The sequence below is a fragment of the Chiloscyllium punctatum genome, chromosome 10 (assembly GCF_047496795.1).
Source record: "Chiloscyllium punctatum isolate Juve2018m chromosome 10, sChiPun1.3, whole genome shotgun sequence".
NCBI lineage: Eukaryota > Metazoa > Chordata > Chondrichthyes > Orectolobiformes > Hemiscylliidae > Chiloscyllium > Chiloscyllium punctatum.
The window spans coordinates 6,845,438-6,864,292 of record NC_092748.1 but is presented as its reverse complement, the minus strand read 5'-3'; the positions used below and the strand labels follow the sequence as shown (position 1 = coordinate 6,864,292).

At 37.8% G+C, this 18,855-nt stretch overlaps 1 protein-coding gene across 1 annotated transcript in view; it reads left to right on the top strand.

Moving 5' to 3' along the window:
- traf3ip1 (TNF receptor-associated factor 3 interacting protein 1) overlaps positions 1–18,855 on the top strand; it is a 174,530-nt gene that overhangs the window by 143,751 nt on the left and 11,924 nt on the right. The window lies entirely within an intron of this gene.

Genomic DNA, 18,855 nt, shown 5'->3' with positions numbered 1-18,855 from the left:
CCTTTTTAAACATATTCCTTCATCCTTTTGATGACCAGAATAATGAGGGAGTAATTACCACATTTATTTGCTTTACAAATTATTAATGTTATAGTACAGATGTTCATACTAAAACTATTTGTTTTGATTAAATATATTCATACTTTAAGGCTTTCTTGATGCTATATAAGTGATGATTTGCAGATAAAATAGTTTTGATCCTATCTATGTAAACAAGGATACTATACTTGGAAAAGGTTGAAGTTACTGCTGTATGTCGCAAGTATTTACAGATTTTCACATTTACTGGAGGAATATTGTAACGTATAGATTATCCTCTAGATGATGCTGTTGTTAAAGAACGAAGTGAAATTCAAAGCAAGAACTAAAGGAAATTGAAAGCAAGGATGTTTTAGCTGTTGTAAACCATTTGAACCAAAGAAAATAGTTTTTTTTAAATAAACTCAGAGATTTTTAAATAAAATTGCCTGTTGGAGTATTACAGTTGGAAAGTTGAAGGCAGATTTTTGTAATTTTTCACACAAAAATATATGTTGTGATGCAAATAATGACCAGAAAACAAATTTGAGACAATTCCCTCTAAGAGCTGTTCATATCTGAAACAGAACTAAGGAACATAATTTTTAAAAAGAGCTGAAAACTGTTTTTGTGTTTAACTCTCATTTTTAAATCCTTTTTGTATTATCTTGCAGCTTAAACATTTAATCTAAGGTTCTTAATTCAAAGCTTAAGTTTGGTGAATAAATAAGATTAAAACCTTTATATATAGTACCATTAGTGGTGGCAACTTTTTGTTTGTGTTATGGTCATCAACTTTGTTGAGCATCAGTTGGTGTGGCTGAGAAGTTCCACAATGGCATAGCAGTCTTTACCATATTTGCTGCTGAGGGAGATGATAGAGTGCACAATTCATTGGGCTCTGTTTACTTTCCATCCTCTTCTAAACAAGCTGGGCTTTTCATATCTGCTCTCCTTTTCAAATGCTCTTCCAAATATTTGGCATTCAGAGATCATGACCATCATCAACTGTCTCCCAATTGTCAATGTCTGCCATCTTCATACCTCACTTGTAAGTGTCCGTGCATGTTCCATTTTGCATCTGAATTTTGTGAGAATGCCAAACAGCATTCTTTCAATCACTTTGAGGAACTTTGTTGGCTTTTATCTTGGTAGACAAGCATGGCCGATGTTAATATGAGGATACCATTTCTGTTTTGAATGAGAAATCTTCAAGGTTGCATGCTAACCTTGGTGCACACCAAGGAGTGATCTGCAATCTTTCAGCACTACAGTAGTTGTACATGTTGAGAACACTGTTCAGAATTATTTTTGGGCATGATCAGATCCAGGTGGTGCCATGCGCTGTTCTTGTATATCTTCAGACACTGTGTGGCTTGGTTTGCTTTGAGAGAAGGGACTGGTCACACAAAGATTGTGGTAGTGGTAAAGCTGAAGTAGTCTCCATCTCTTCTCGATCATTCCATTCCCTTATGTCTGAAGCAGTTGGATCGTGTCTTATGGCCTACATCAATTCTGGCACTGAAAACACCCATCAGGTAATGATATTTTGCCTTTGAGTTCATCTGAAAGCGATGTCAAGCTCCTCTAACTCTTTTGTTTCTGAAGTGGAAATTGACATTGTAACAGAGAAAATCATGGCATTAACTGGCCCTGTTTGAGCCAAAAGATTGATGGAGAGAACACTTCCTGAACCATTTGTGGGGTGTTTCTTACACTGAAGTTCTACATCTTGCTCATTTTTTATAAGTTGTAAATATATATGCTTTCTGTTAATGATCTATTCTTGGTGAGCCTTGTCTGTTAATAGGTTGACCATTGACATAACTTCCCTCTCAAGTTTCATGTCAATCATAGTTGGCTTGAGCATGTTTTCAACCAGCTGTCAGTTCTGTGCATTTAGCTGTGACATTCCGGGTTGGTTATCAAAGAGTTGCTATCTTTGTTTGCTTACCTGGTACAGTGGATTTTTCTACTTGTTGAACAAAACTCAAAGCATGATTTGAGGCAAATAGATCCTCCCAGAATGCCTGCAGTACTAGTTCCCGTCCCTGACTTGCATTGGCTTTATTATTTATAACTGCTGAGCATCAGCTCTCACTCCCAACTGAGGGAACATGGCTTTGGGAAGACTATGGTGGCCTCTATGCTAATGGCTGCATAACCATCCTTTTTGGTCTCAGCTTCTGTTTCAGAAAACCAAGGTAAAAATCACATGACACCGGGTTGTAGAACATAGAACAGTACAGTGCAGGAACAGGCCCTTCGGCCTACGATGTGCCAAACATGACACCAAAATTAACTAATCCCTTCTGCATGCTCTTGGTCCATATCCTTCCATGTTCATGTTCTTATCTAAAAGTCTCTTCAATGCCCCTATCGCATCTGCCTCCACAACCATCCCTGGTGAATATTCCAGACTCCTACCATTCTGTGCAAAAAGACTTGCCCCTCACAACAATACGACACGGGGTAAACCCTCCTGCTTAATTTAAAACCAGCAACACAGAAAAGATTTATCCCGCGCAGTAATCTGTAAAAATTTGGGTGGCCAAATACTATTTAAGGTAAAAATTAACAACTTTATTTCTTAAATTATAACAGAGAATAATTAACTAGCAACTACTTACAAGTCCTTACTCTAAGCTTTATTTTACCTTCCCTTCTATAGTATTTGTCTGATAAAACTCCCGATTACGATTTACAAAACAAAACGTCTTATCTCAAAACCAGGCAGCTTTCATTCTTCTCGGTATTTCAGTCTTTTCTTCTCCTTGGGGATCCTGCTTCACAGGTTACTGATCAATAAAGGTACCTTTACTGTTCAATTTTCACCGGTCTTATACCACCTCTCCCCCCAAACATCAGATTATGTCATTGGCTTTTAAGATTGTCAATATACTAAATTCATACTGGATTGGAGTTTGTTTTTTGGGGGGTTTAATTTAAATGGATTGGCCTACTTTGAATCTATTTTGTTGTTTCCAGGCAACCAGCTAATCAAGTTGTTCCACCAAATGTTACTTTTTATTTTCAGAACACTTGGTTCTATCAGATAGTTCTGTTGCTTTTAACTCTCTTAAAGGTACAGTACACCCACATCTTCATAACACAGCTCCTTTAAACTTGCCCCCTCTCCCCTTAGTTTTATATATTTCAACTCTGGGAAAAAGGTTCTGACTGTTGATCCTATCTATTCATTTCATAATTTATCAGACTTCTATCAAGTCTCCCCACACCCTCACTGCTCCAGAGAAAACAATCCGAGTTTTTCTAGCCCTCCTTATAGCTCATACTCTCTAATCCAGGAGTCCAACAGGTTTAATTGAAACCGCAAGCTTTCAGAGCCCCCCCCCCCCCCCCCCCCCCCCCCCCCCCCCCCCATGCAAGGACTGCACAAAACACTACATAGGACAAATAGGAAGACAGCTTAACGATCCGCATCCAAAAACACCAACTAGCCACGAAACGACACGACCAGCTATCCTTAGTAGCCACACACGCAGATGACAAGCAACATGAATTCGACTGGGACAACACTACTATTATAGGGCAAGCCAAACAGAGAACAGCCAGGGAATTCCTAGAGGCATGGCACTCATCCACAGATTCTATCAACAAACACATCGACCTAGACCCACTGCAGCGGACAGCTGGAACTGACAACCGGAAGCGGCAGAGACAAGCCACTATAAATGCCGGAGGAAAGATCACAGAAGCGCTTCACAGGAGGCTCCCATGCACCGAGGATGTCACCTAGACAGGGGACGAAACGTTTGTAACACAAATTCCCAGCTCAGCGAACAGAACCACAACAACGAGTACCCGAGCTACAAATCTTCTCCCAAACTTTGAATACCACCTTTATGCATGGGGACACCTCCCAGTATGTATGTGGCAGGTACTCATGTGACTCTGCCCATGTTGTCTATCTCATACGCCCGCAGGCAAGGATGCTTTGAGGCATGGTACATTGGCGAGACCAAACAGAGGTACTGCAATGGCTGAATGGACGCCACAGAGCAATCAACAGCCAAGAGTGTTCCCTCCCAGTTGGAAAACACTTCAGAGGTCTGGGACATTCGACATTGGACCTTTGGGTGATCCTCTTCCAAGGCGGATTTCGGGACAGGCAACAATGAAAAGTGGCCGAGCAGAGGCTGATAGCCAAGTTTAGTACCCAGGGGAATGGCCTCAACTGGGACCTTGGGTTCATGTCACACTACAGATGACCCCATTGCACTATACACGCAGAGACACACACATACACACCCTCTCTCATACACTCGTAATACACTCCCATACACACAGTCTCACAGACTTAGTCCTTTACACACTCTCTCACACACACACACACACACACACACACACATATAAAAGTTTGTGGGATGAATTTGTTCTTGCAGAATTACATTTTACTTTGCTCAAAAACTGCATGAATCCATGTAAGATTCTGAAAATCTTTTTTTAGATTAGAATCAGTTTGACCATTGTGGCACAGACAGCCTCACAGGGAGTTGACATCTTCAATACCTTATCTGGGCCGACATGACACCAGTTGTTAAAGTGCACTTGAGAATGTAACTTTTTTAAAAAAACATTTCGCGATTTACATATGAAAGAACTGATACCAACATGATCATTCTAAAAGAAGAGAGACGTAACAAACAATCATGTCTTTCTCAATATATAATTTCAGTTACATCATAATATAACCTTCTGCTATAAATTCTGTGTCTTACAATCTTATTCTCCACAATCACCTGATGAAGGAGCAGCGTTCTGAAAACTAGTGCTTCCAAATAAACGTGTTGGACTATAACCAGGTGTTGTGTGATTTTTAACTTTAAACACCCCAGTCCAATACCGGTGTCTCCAAATCATTTCTACAGAGACGGTTATCTTTTGTGTTGTACCTGTGTATGTTGAGATTAAGAGGATATAGTTCTACTCCTAGATCTATTTTCAAACTTAGATATTTACCAGTGTGTGCCATTCATTTTAAGAATATGTTTTATGTTCTAATAAACAGATAGTTTGAGCTCATGTAAGTCTCTCATTCTGGTTAATAGAACAAAAGAGAAGCAATTTTCCATTTTGCTAATTGAATCAACACATTGATATGAATGGTGTAATGAGTGGAACAGACTACCAATGCGTTCCTTCATGGTTTTAATACCTGGAACTTGCTTGATTGTTTTTAGGGGTCTGAGGGGAATTTCTCAAAAGTTTTTCTAAGATTGGCAGTTTTTTGTCCACTCCCAAAGCTTGGGAAATGGAGTACAACGAGCTTGTCCTTTTTAATACTTCTGTATGTTTTTTTAAAGATTAATATTGGTGAATCATTTTTCTATTTTAAAAACTGACATTTGGCAATTACCAAATTCTGAGCAGGGTAAGGATGTTGAATTAATGAGGAATGTGAAAAGTTCTGAGAATCACAAAGTTAATGCGTGTAATTGTTGCTTTACTTCCTTTCTTCTCATTATCATTTTAAATCACTTATTTTCAGTTCTACCTAATGCTCCAAATATATTATCAGTGTTCATATTTTGGATAATTTCACTTTTTATTTATAATGGTGAGAAATAATCTCACTGAATAAACGATAATGTTTTACCTTATGAATTTAATACAGCTGTAACATTCAGCAGTTGTTTGTTTGCTGAAATTGAGTAGACTCCATTCACCTGCTCTGGGTTAATCTTCTAGTATTGACAATTGTGATCCAAGCAAACAGAAGTTTAACAGGGAAACATTTACAAGTGCATTGGTCAGAGGTGAGACTGCTCTACTTTAAATAAATTGTAAAACGAAGTTTAGCAGATCAGTGGCTGGGAACAACTGGTCCTCGTTAAGATCATTACACTCTTGGAGAATTTGGAGGAGTTATTTTGTATAGTCAGCTGAAGGCAGCTGTAATTGTTTCCTTCCTGATTTGAATGGATCCAATGTAAAATGTAATTGAATAAAATTAGTCTGCTACAATATAATGGTACCATGGCCCTTTCTCTAAACAAAAGAAACCTAAATCTGTGTTTCTCAATTCTGCTTGAAATATTCTGTATCTCAATTCAGTTTCTCACTTGGTTCCAATTGGGAGACAAACGTGTATAAGACATTCTAGACAATATTTTGTAAAAGAAATCTGGATTTGCATCTACAGCCCTAGAGTTTCCTAGTAATATACTATATGTTGACATTGGTAAACTTAAAAAAATGATAGCCTAGGCTAGGTTTTCTTCTCTTCAAATAAAAAACAGAAATGCTTTATTTTCTTAATTTATTACCTGTTAATGGAAACTGGTGAGTGGAGGTTTAAAATGCAATTTTATTAGTAGTAGCAATAAAAAAACAATTCACAATGTGCCTGTAATACTTCCCAAGGAACTAATGAGCACCTTAACTTGTCTAAATGTCAAAACTGATGAATCCAATTGTGGAGTACTCAATTTTAGAGGAAAATGGACTAATGACAGAGACCCATGCATTTACTGACCAAGTGTTGTCTGTCCTGATGAGTTCCATTTTAGAAGAATGTAAGTAAGCTGTTGATTAAATAAATTAGTCTCTAAATATTTAATGGTATTGAAAGTGTTGTTATAGTGTGAACTACCTGGATGACTGAGTTGTAAATGAGACAAACGTTGGGCCATAGTATTGGCTGAGATCATATTTGGTGCTCTGTGTTCTTGTGAAGCAAGATATCACAATGTACATGTTCAGTGGTCATTCTGGCTTTTCAAGTACAATTTGTGTACAAGAAGTATAATTCAGATGTGTGTGTGCACATCAAGGTTGGAAAAGATTGTGTTGTATTGTGTGTCAGATGCTGAGGGAATTCTTGCATTGTTAGCCTGGTGTTAATCCTACATAATGGTATACTGTTAAACTAACTTATTTGGGAAGGGTTAGTGGGAGAAGACAAAAGGGCACTTTTATATAGCATTTATATGTATTTATTTAGCAGTAAATCCTGCCCATAATACCAGAACACTCCTGCACTTTTTATATAGAACCATGGGATATTTTATTTCTATCTGAACATGGAACTTCAGTTTAAAATTTCTGACAAATTGCACCTCTTTTCACTGCAGTAGCAAGAAAGTGTAGTGCAATTATGCAACTTTTTACATCTGCATTACCATTACTCAAAATTATATATATAAAAATAGTAATAGGTTACAAATATTACCTATGTATATAGTAGTTGTCTTTCATAAATCTCATTTTAATTATGATCAAATTGAATTAAATGATTTATTTGATTGTACAAAATGCAAATATTTTGTTTCCCATTGCGTACTTTCACAATGTTCAGGAATTGTAGATCGCTATAGGTTTGCACTTAATTTGTGGATTTCATTTTTGTAAGTTAAAAGACACTTAACCACAAATGTTCGTGCATGTGTTGATATCCTCTCAGTAAAAAGTCATTGCTGATCATCCTGACTTAGAGATTGAAGATTTCATTTGCTTTTACAAATTTCATTTTTTGAATTCTGTGCAATTATTTCTTTTAGATGCACACCAGGATAGAACTCTCTATTTGACAGAGGCAAGAGCGAATGGAAGTACACGTAATTAATTTGTAACCAGATCCTTCAAAACCATAAGCTATTTTTTTTGCACCTTTCTTAAAAAAACATGTCTTATTAGATGCAATTAACTAAAACCCTTGAAGCTAAAGAGTTGCAGACCTTAAATGTGAGCTTTCTTATTGATCTCTTCCTTAGTCATCACTGTACTGAAAGGAGCATGTTAAAAATCATACAACACCAGATTATGAAACCAAAAGAGAAAATGCTGGAAAATCTCAGCAGGTCTGGCAACATCTGTAAGGAGAGAAAAGAGCTGAAGTTTCAAGTCTCACTGACCCTTTGTCAAAGCTGAAGAAAAGGGAGAAATAGGGAGGTATTTATACTAGGCTGAGAGAAGGTGAGTCATTGCTCCAGAAGCAAAGGTAGTAATAAAGAGGTGATAATGACAGTGCACCTCTTTATTACTATCTTTGCTTCTGGAGCCATGACTCACCTTCACTCAACCTGGTATAAATACCTCCCTATTTCTCCCTTTTTTTAGTTTTGACAAAAGGTCAGTTAGACTCGAAATGTCAGCTCTTTTCTCTCCTTACAGATGCTGCCAGACCTGCTGAGATTTTCCAGCATTTTCTCTTTTGGTTTCAGATTCCAGCAACCGCAGGAATTTGCTTTTAACACCATATTATAGTCCAACAGGACTATTTGTAATCACTAGCTTTCAAAGCACTGCTCCTTCAGGTGGTTATGGAGTATAAGATCATAAGAGACAGAATTTGTAGCAAAAGATTACAGTGCCATACAATGATAAACACTGTATTGAACAAACCTAGATTGTTGTTAAGTCTTTCATCTTTTACAATGGTTTGCAGGTTTTTGTTCATTTTAATATGTAAATCCCAGAACTTTTTTTAAGATACGGAGGGACTCTTTACTTGTCACAACTTAAATGCATTGTCTGAGCTGAGATGTCACCTTTTTGTTATAAAACCTTAAGTTATCTTGTGAAAGTGACTTAAAAAAAGTTCTGGGATTTACATATTAATGAACCGAAACCTGCAACCCATTCTAAAAGATGAAAAACTTATCAATCCAGGTTTGTTCAATATATCACTGTGTATGACAATGTAATCTTCTGCTATAAATTTTGTGTTTTATTTTATACTCCACAGCCACCTGACGAAGGAGCAGTGCTTCCAAATAAACCTGTTGGACTATAACCTGTGATTTTTAACTTTGTCCACCCCAGTCCAACACCAGCTCCTCCACATCATGAAAGCAGCATGTCACCTGGCAGTCCGTGGTCCAATGCTTAATCACTTTTAACATTTTTTATCACCAAAAACCAACCCTAACATTACATTATTACTGCTCACATCTTTCACCAATAAGTGCTAACGTTCCCTCCTCCACTCCCTCCCAACAACGGATGAAGAAATGTAATACTAGTAAAAGATTTAAAATGGACACAATGTCATTCTCGTACTTGGAAAATCTAATAAATTGAGAAGCCTTGTTTATGTTCTTCTGAACTAGTATTTGTGAAAATATTTCCAAAGAGCTACTTTAAAACCAAACTAGTAATCAATACAAATGTTTCAACCTATTCCCTGATTTTCTAATATGGAGGCAGGCAGAATTACTTTGTGAGATCTTCATGCAGTTTCTGATATTGTTGACCTATAATATTTGTAAAAGATGGAAAGATTGCAGCATGTTAGTTGATCTTTGAAGTTTCCAAAAACCAATTTATACACAATCAGTGATTGCCATTTTGAAAGCTAAAACAATTTCGTTCATCAGTCACCAATTTGCAGTTGACTGTTTGTGAGCATGCCTTAAGCTTTTGCACATCTTTTTGGCAGCACTGTATCAATCACCTACTTGATGCCATTTGCCAACTTATAAGGCAAATTTACTCCTAAACATACATTTATAAGCTGAAAAATTGAGGCCGACTCTCCAGTGTGACTAAACATAAATATGAAATTGGGATTGCCATTAAATTTAGAAAAAGTGAATTGGTTGAAAGCACATCGACTCTGCTAGCGTGCAAAATTCTAGAGCAAGTTGAGTTTAATTGCCATCATGCAATTTGGCAATGGTGTGCATGGTAGAAAGTTATTTGTTTACTTGTGCTTTGATTATAGTACTAAAACCACTTGCCGTAGTAACCCCACAGATGAGACAGAGGCACAACATGACATTCAGTAAAGTGCCACATAAAAGGTTATTGCATAGGATAAGTATTGTTAATTATTATTTAATTAATTATTAATATGATTTGAGAATTGGTTAACCCATAGAAGGCAGTTGCCATGAATAAATGTTTTTCTGGTTGGTGTTATGACACAGTGATAGCAAGCCAAACCAATGCAGGTTAGGCTTTTATTCAATAGAGTTTAGAAGAATGAGGGAGATAAAAATACCGAATATGACTTGGCTGTACGCGTTCGGCATTTTGAACATGCTCCACCATTCATAATGATCATGGCTGATAATCCAACTCCATAGCCTCTTCTGCTTTTTCTCCTTATCCTTTGACCCCCTTTAGTCCCAAGTGCTTTAATTCCTTCTTGAAATTATGCAATGTTTTGTCCTGTACTACTTTCTGATTGTTAATTCTACAGGCTGTTTACTCTATGGATCTTATTGACACATATAATGATGGGGTTGACAGAGTCAATATTGAGAAGATTTTGTTCACCAGTGAGAGTATCTTGACTAAGAGGGCACATACTTAAAACTGAAAGGTGAAGGTATTTTTTCTCTGTGAGGGTAATGAATGTCTGGAATCTCTGACCCAAAGATGTGGAGTCTAGGTCATTGAAAGTACTTAAAGTGGACACAGATATTTTTTTGATACATTGCAGAGTTGAGAGCTATGAGGAGCTGCCATGAAAGAGGAATTGAGGCTTGAGACAGATCAGCCATGGTCTTAAGTGGCAGAACAGGCTTAAGGGGCCAAATGACCTGTTGTTCCTACTTATACTAATTGTGTTCTTACAATTTCTGAGTGATTGTAACCTGTTAATGAATAAAAAAGAGGCAGGGACAATAAATTACCCACAAAAATTATATGAACACCCAGCATGTAGTGGTGCAGGTGCTTTTTGATGGTTATAATTAGTTCTTTCGAACTGTGTTATGGATGGCAAATATTGTAATAAAAGATATCCAAAATATTTTGACCACTTCAAATTAATTTCCAAAGGTTTTTTGGTATCTATAACTCCAAATATAGTAAATGACTTCATGGAAGTAATAGCCATATGTGTTCTTAGTATTTTATGATACAAATTTAGACATTATAAATTTGAAGGAACTTATTTCCTGGTGTAACTAATCAATGTTAAATTAAAGAGTGATTTTTTTGAAAAATGTGACTCAAACACTTAATATATTATCATAAACTACATTCTCATTGTAGCTTTCACATTGCTCCGGAAAATGCTTTAGTCTACACGTCTTAATATGACATTACTATGTGTAAAATTACGCTTCAAGGTTTCTTGAAGACCAAATAAACATAATTACAATTTGTAGCTGGTGAATGAACATGCCAGTGTGGAGACCCTCCTTAACCCTTTTATATGCAATGCTTATTAACCATAACAACAAATGCTACTTTGTGTGTATTTCCACATTAGTTGCATCACATAAAATGGTAATTGGACTGAAAGTAACAAGCACTGTAGTGTAGCATTAATTACTGTTAGCCTTGCTAGGATATTAAGTAACTAAGCTAAAGCAGGGAAGGATGTTTTGAACATTCAGAGCTCAACTATTGTGAGTTTTCAATAGGAACAAAAAATATGAGTAGCCTGGACCTTTGTCTCCTTGAGTTTGCACTGCCGTTCATAAAGATGGCTGTTCTGATTGTGGCCTCAACTCTACTTCCCTGCTTCATAATCCTTAACTCACTCAAGATCAAATATCCATCTAATTCAGCCTTGAATATATTCAATGACTCAGCCTCCAATGTTCACTGGAGGATGTTCAGTAGAGGATTCTAAGATTTAACATTTCTCTGAGAGAAGAAATTCCTCCTTGTCTTAATTTTAAATGGGAGACTCTTTTTAAATTGCAAACCTAATTCTAGATTCTCCCCCGAGGGAAAACATGCTCTCCGCAACTACACTGTGAATGCTACACAAATCTTCTGTGTTTTCATACAATTATCCTTCATTTTTCTGAACTCCAGTGAACATTCGGCCAGCTTGCTGAACCTTTCCTCATAAAACAATCTGTTCATATCGGGAATCAGCCGAATTAACCTTCTGTGAACTGCTTCCAATGCAAAAACATCTCTCTTGAAATAAAGAACCGAAACAGCATACAATATTCTAGGTGCAGTCTTAACGCACTGCAAAATTGCAACAGGATTTCCCTACTTACATAATCCATTCCTTTTGCAAAAATCCATTGCCTCCTTAATTACTTGCTATACTTATATGCTAGTTTTTATGACTTTGTATAAAAAAACTGTCTGATTTATTTGTACTACAGCATTTAAATAACATTCTGCTTTTCTGATCTTTCTGCCAGAATGGATAACTCCATCTATCAAATTCTTGTCCATTCACTTAATCTCTCTTTATTACTTCGCAGACTCTCTTCTTTTCTCCTAACATTTTGCTTTTCCACCTATGCATGATCAGCACATTTGGCTACAATACCCACAGTCAAGTTTGTCTTCTTGCTACTTAATCTTGGTGCCTTTTACTCCTTTACGTAGAAATCTGGAGTTTCAGCAGATTCCCTTTGCTGCATAATGTGTCCAGGTTTTAAATTTGTATTAATTGATCATATGTCAGCATCAATTGGTAAAGGTCCATAATTTAGTTGCCAATGACTAATTTACTGAGTGCTTTGTTTCTTTCTTTCTTAATGACCATAAGATGTAGGAGCAGAAATAGGCCATTCAGCTTATTGCTTCTGCTCAGTGAAATCCTGGCTGATCTGATAATGCTGAACTCCACTTTTTTGCTTTTTCTCCATAACCCTTGATGCTGTTACTGATAGACATATATTTTTAATCTCATGTTGAATATATTTACCAGCCTAACTTCAACAGCCATCTATGGTTAAATAAAAAATCCACTGATTCACTACCCTCTGAGAGAAGATTTGATTTGGTTTGATTTATTGTCGTCATATGTAACTAAATACAGAGGAACCTCAATTATCTGAATACCAATTATCCGAAAATCAGATGATCCGAAGGTAATCTCTAGGTCTCGATGGAAACGTTGCATCAAAGACATGGTTCCAACAGTGATCGCGTCTTTTGTTTAAGTGATTAAACAGGCACCGTCTCCAAATGACTGACCTCTCTCTCCCTCTCTCTCTCTCTCTCTCTCTCTCCCCACACTTTTCCTGGAGATTTACAGAGGGGTGCATCCTAAACCACCACCACTACCCCCCCCCCTCCTCCACCACCACCAGATAATCTGGCCAACATTGTCCTATAAAGACAAAGATGGAACCTGTCAAAAAGTTGCAGTAAAAAGTTTGTGTGTGTGTGTGCGCACGCGCGTTATTTGGAAACTTACCCCACAAAGGCAACTGCAGCAGTCTTGCTGTTGGTGTCCAGTCTGGCTACCCTGGCGAGGGGCGGGTGTGTATGGGGTTGGACGGAGTTGGGGGCAGTGGGATGTTGCACAGGAGCGAGGACCGTGTTGGACAGGATTGGGGGTGGGGGTGGGGGTGGTGTTGGCAGATTTGGGTGCAGGGGGGCGGTGTGGGCCAGGGGCAGAGTTGGGGGTGGGGGGACAGTCTTGGGGCAGGGTTGGATGGGGGCGGGCCCTCACACGCATTGTGCTGATCCTGCCTCCTGAACGAGGAGCAGACTTTAAAAACTCTGAGCCCCAGAGGAAAGGGCATTTAATCGATTAACCAAATAATTGATAATCTGAATAAAATAGTGCCTGCCCATCTCATTTAGATAATCGAGGTTCCCTTGTACAGTGAGAAGTTTTGTTTTGTGGGCAGCACAGGCAAATCATAATTTCAAGGAGAAATAGGTCATAGGGTGTTTTTACAGAGTGAGGCATACAAGGTTATGGCTGCACAAGAGGTGCACAAAAGCAAGATCAACATGAGATTTGAAATTAGAGAGGTCCATTCAGCAGTCTAACAATGGGGAAAGAAACTGTTCTTGAACCTGTTGGTTCATGTGTTTAAGCTTCTGTATCTTCTGTCTGATGGAAGAGAGTAGAGCCAGGGTGGGAGGGGTCTTTGATAATGTTGGCTGCCCTTCCGTGGCAACAAGAAGTGTACATGACTCTAGGAATGGGCGGTTCGCTTGCGTGATGGCCTGGGCTGTGTTGACAACTTTCTATGTAATTCCTTGTAGTCCTGGGTAGAGCAGTTGCTAAACTGTGATGCATCCAGGTAGAATGCTTTCTATGGTGCATCTTGTAAGTTGGTGAGGGTTCTTATGGATATGACGAATTTCCTTTTAGCCTCCTGAGGAAGGAGAGGCATTGTTGTGCCGTCTTGACTGTAGCATCTACATGGGAGAAATTCCTCCTCTCTTAAATATGCAAACTTTTATTCTTAGATAATGCCCTCCAGTCCTAGACTCTCCCACAAAAGGAATCAACCTTTCTGCATTACCCCTCTCAACTGTCCTCAAAATCTTTTATTTTGCAAAATGTTGCCTCTCATTCTTCTAAATTCCATTCATTACAGGCCCAACATGCTCAAAATCCTTATAAAACAATCACTCCTCCGAACCTGTTACCAGCCTAGTGAACCTTCTCTGGACTACCTCTAATGCCCCTTAAATAAGGAGACCAAAACTGTTCACAGTATTCCAATTGTGGTCTGATTAGTGCAATGTATAGTTTTAGCAAAACCTCTCATGCTCCATTCCCTTTGAAATAACAGCCAACATTCCATTTGCCTTCCCTATTACCTGCTGAATTTGGATGCAAAATTATTATGGTTCATGGATGAGGACTCCCAGATCCTTCTGTGCTGTAGCTTTCAGCAGTCTTTCTCCATTTAGTTAATATTCAGACCTTTATGCTAAAGTGTATAAATAACCTCCCATTTTTCCTGCATTATATTCCATCTGGCAAGTTTTGACCCACTTGTTTAACATGTCTATATCGTTCCGAAAACTCATGTCATCCTCACCATTTGTGTTCCACCTATTTGTGTGTCATCTGCAGACTTGACTGTAGTACATTTACTTTCTGCATTCAAGTTATTAATATATTTTGTAAATAATTGTGGCCTTAGCCCTGATCCCTCTGGCACTGCACTAGTTGCAGTTGCCTGAAAATGCCACCCTTATCTCACTTTTTCTTCTATTGGTTAGCCAATCCTCTCTGAATGATAATATTCTACCTCCAACGTCATGGGTTTTGTATTATTAATATACATATTGTGTGTTGCTTTACCAAATGCCTTCTGAAAGGCATTGCTTCCTCTTTATTCTGCTTCTTACAACCTCACAAAGAGTTCCAGTAAAGTTGATTGGCATGGTTTTCCCTTCATGAAGCCATTCTGACTCATTGATTGCTTGTTCACATTGCTTCTAAATATTCTGTTATTACAACTTTTATTAGACTCTGTAACATTTTCCCAATAGCAGATGTTAAGCCAAGGGGCCTGTAGTTACCTGATTTTAGTCTCCTTCCCTTTATAAATAACAATGGGAAACTACAAATGCAACAGTCTTTTGGGACTACAGTATTCTGGAACCGAAGGATTCCTGGAAGATTCCTACAAGTGCATCTACTAGCTTTGTGGCTACTTACCTTTAATATCCTACGATGTATCATTTCCCATCAGTCTTTAGCCCCATTAGTTTCCCTAGCATGTTTTCTCTATTGGTGATTATTATATTTATTTCCTCTCCTTTTGCCCCTTAATTAGTTTGTAATTTTGAAATGCTATTAGTGTCTTCTACTGTGAAGACTGATATAAAGTATTAATCCAACTTTTTTGCCATTTCCGGGTTCCCATTATTATTTCTAAAGCCTTGTTCTCTAAGGGGCTGTGGTCATTTTGGCTTTTTTCTGAGCATCAATGATTTGATGAAAAAAACCTCTCAAGGTGAAGACTTTCAATACTGGGCAACTGAAAACTCTTCCACCAGGTGTGACCATCAGGTTATTCTAGCTCAGATATTCTACGGGCTGTGTAAAGATGAAAGTCCTTTTTCTCTGGCTTATGTCCAGCCTTAGAAGTTTCCCTCCTTTTCAGCAGTGTGATCTTGCAAGTTCTGAAATAAATCATGCTTTTTAGCTTGTCAGAACTGAATTCCCAGTTTACACAGTTGTGGATCTCTGGTGAAAATTGAGATGAGAATACCTGAATTGATACCTGAACCCATGTTGCTAGTGGAAAGAACTCATTCAACCTGTTTATCATTTGGAGGAAAATAAAACAAATCTCGTGCTACGTGATGAGCAGCTAATTCAGATCAATGTGCAGAAATATAAGTTGTATAATTTTATTGTCAGTTTGGAATTGGTACCTTCGCATTCATCTATACTGCAGTGTATTAATATCCAGAATTATGAACATAAGATGTGAGGTTCTTTATTCATTGCCACTTCTTACCTTTCCTATTTTTAACGTTTCTGCTTGTGCTTAAAGGTGACAAAAGGATTTTCAATGCTGTACAATTATTAAGGCTATAATTTTTCTCTCATCAATTAATGTGTGTCAGCAGTTTGCATCACCAAGTGATACGTTTGGGCTGGTGCTTTTAATGGTAGTTAGTCTGAATAGCTGATTGACAGGTACAATATTTTCAGTTGGTTTGGAAGTAGGACAAGAGTTTTAGTAATTGAATTATCTAGAAATTGCAATAATACTGCAATACTTATCTGAAAGAACTTTAATGGAAAAACATTTTGCAAAATTGTCAAAGACAAAATTGTATGAAAATATTTAAAATCAGCATGTCTGATCTTCAGCTCCCCACTGAACTTTTAATGTCTGACTATTTTGTTTCATTTTTAAAATCAAGTGTTCTGGATATGTTCATATTAAGCAAATTGGGGCACTTAGAAGCTTTTTCTAAAAGAAAAGTTGTCTGTTAGCCACCTGCCACCTATGGGAACAGTGTTTTTCTCATTGAATGAGGTAATGGGGGAAATTGGACTGTTTCTGCTGCATTGAACATAAATATTTTTCTTGGTGCCTCTTGAAAGATAATAAAAATATTGGAAACCAGAATTTGTAGGCCATGGTGAGAACCTATAAATGGTTGAGTTATTGCTGTCCAGACAGGACAGTGGTGGTTTAAGGAGGCGGTATAGACTGAGAATAAATGGTCTGAATTATTTCTATTCCCTTGTTATAAGAAAGAGATGTACTGTGATTTATTTTTATGGGTGTCTGTCATTGGAATTCACTACAGAAAGCCACCCACGTACTCGCCATACATGTTAATAGCTTCATGGCAATCCCACATATTTGTATGAAAATGAGGAAAGAAATATAGTGTCACTGAATTGCTTATAAAATTGATGGCAAGCGAATAAACTTCAGTCTGGATACTGTCTGCGCTGCTGTTTGTTTCATTTCTTGATGGAAATTTGTGTGTCTTAGTGTTGTAATGGGCAGGAGGCAACTTTAGCACCGGGTGCACTTGGCAGGTCTCCCTGGGGCCAACAAACACAGCTGTATAAATAGTACAGAGCTTGAGTAGGAAACGGCCAAGGCGAGGGAATGGTGTTGGGGAAAGGGGGAGGGAGGAATGACAGAATGACATGACTTGGCAAAGGCCATCACTGAGAGGCAGGCTAAGCCTCAAAATATTAGTCACCTGCTTATTCAGATTTTATTGATGATACTGATTGGTGTAACAAAAAATATCACATGGTAGTCTCTCTGGATTTGGGTCTGATATCAGAATAATTAAATGAAATGTGTTCTTGACTATGGAAGAAACGTGAAAAATGGATGAGCCATCATCAAAAAATTGTAGTTTTCTATTGAGTTAAAATGTGCAACTAAGATTTGTCTGTAATACAATTTGAATTATTAACAATAGCATATTAGATACCTTGGAACATGTGCTTTACATTGGGGCAAATTGTAACCTAATTGTTGCTGAACATGTCATTTGTTTAAAAATGGAAATTGCATTTTAATGTTGTCATTTCTGGGAACATGAACTGTAGTGCATCTCAGTGTAGAAATTCACCACAAAAGATTACAGTGCTTTCTGAGATTAAACTTCCTATTATGAAGGGCGGAGAATAATTCTGCTAAGAATATTTATGTGACGCATAATGTTACAGACTCAGTATTTAGTTATAGACATATAAGCATAAGAATTAAGAGCAAAATTCAGACTCTCGAGCTTAATCCGCATTCACTAAGGTCACGCTAGACCTGAAGCTGTTTCGAATTCTGTATTCTCAGCTACTCCTAACTTCTGATTTCCTCGACCTTAAAAATATTAAGGGCAGTATGGTGGCTCAGTGGTCAGCACTGTTGCCTCTCAGTGCCAGGGACCTGGGTTTGATTCCCGCCTCGGACGACTGTGTGGAGTTTGCACATTCTCCCCATATCTGTGTGGGTTTCCTCTGGGTGCTCTGGTTTCCTCCCACAATCCAAAGATGTGCAGGTTAGATGAATTGGCCACGCTAAATTGCCCATAGTTTTCAGGGATGTTTATGTTAGGTGCATTAGTCTGGGGTAAATGTAGAGTAGTAGGGGAATGGGTCTGGATGGGTTACTCTTCGGAGGTCAGTGTGTATTTGTTGGGCTGAAGGGCCTGTTTCCACAGTCTAGGGATTCTATTCTATATTCAATTTTTTTACTCCTCTACCTCTAATATGTTCTGAAGTAGAGTTTCAAACTTATTTAACCCATTTAAGAAAAAATATTCTCCTTATCCCTTTTTTCCTAAATTTAATTTTAAAACAGTTTTGTCGGAGTTAAGGATCCACCCACAGGGAAACTTCATTTCCAGGCCCACCTTATAAAGACAGTTTAGGATCTTGTATACTTCAATTAAATCATCCTTTACTCTTAAATTCCAGTGGAAACACGCCCATTTATCCAACCTTTCCTCATAAAATAACCCACTGATTCCAGGAACTAATCCAGTAAACTGTCTCTGAACTGTTTTTGGCTTCCAATGCATTTTCATCCTTCCTTAAATAAGGAAGACAAAACTGCATGGTATTTGAGATGTGGTCTTGCCAATGCTCTGTATAATTGAGGCATAATTTCCTGATTGTGTTCAATTCCTCTTGTAATAAAGGATAGTTTCCATTATTCTCCTCAATTATTTGCTGTGCCTACAAGGTAACATTTTGTA